Source organism: Gekko japonicus, unplaced genomic scaffold (genome assembly GCF_001447785.1).
Source record: "Gekko japonicus isolate JY-2015 unplaced genomic scaffold, Gekko_japonicus_V1.1 scaffold176, whole genome shotgun sequence".
Lineage (NCBI taxonomy): Eukaryota > Metazoa > Chordata > Lepidosauria > Squamata > Gekkonidae > Gekko > Gekko japonicus.
Window position 1 is genome coordinate 884,305 of NW_015160840.1, and position 907 is coordinate 885,211.

The window sequence follows — 907 nt, forward strand, 5'->3', positions numbered from 1 at the left end:
AGATCTTAGTGCGACACTCTAAGAGACCCAGGTCCAAATCCCCCATCTGCCACAGAAGCTTGCTGGGTGTTGTTTGGCCAGTCACACCCTCTCAGTCACACTGTACCCAGTGGGTTGTTGTGAGGATAAAATGGAAGAGAGATGAAAAATGTAAGATGTTTTGGGTTCAAATTGGGGAGAAAGGCAGCAGAGATCATTGTGATGAGTAAATATTGCCTTTGTTGTTGTTCAGTCGCACAGTCGAGTCCGACTCTTCGCGACCCCATGGACCAGCTTACCCCCCCCCCCAAAAAAGCAGGGTTTAAGAGCTCCCCTGAGCTACCAGTTTGCTGGGTGACCATGGTTGAGTCACATATTCTCAGTCTGATCTACCTCAAAGGGTTGTTGTGAGGATAAAGTGGAGGAGAGGAAAACAAGTTTCTGCAGCAGAGGTGGGAATTCAAAACTGGGGCTCCTTGATTCTAGACTACTGCTCTAACCACTGCATCACAAAGGCTCTGCCAGGTTACAAAATAGGAAAAGGATACCTCAGTACTACCTGCTCCATAGTAAGGAACAATATACCAGGATGAGTATGCACCTGTACGGTGCCCATTGTGCAAACACCTATTTGTTATATTCACATTTTACATTTTCAGCTGTATACCAGGGCGGAAAAGCCCTGTGAGAATGTGAACATGTTCCTGCAGGCTTGAAAATGGAAACTGCCCCCCCCTCCCATTTTCATCTTATAAGGAGGCTTTGCAAAACTGACCCAGCATGGCCCAGTCTCATCAGTAGGTGATCTTAAAAGGCAATTTAAGAACTTTTCTTTTGCAACAACATTTAGTAGTTCCATGACCAAAAAACCACAAAAAACGTGCCCTTCAGTCAACCACTGTTGCAGCCCATCCTTCCTCTTTCCCAC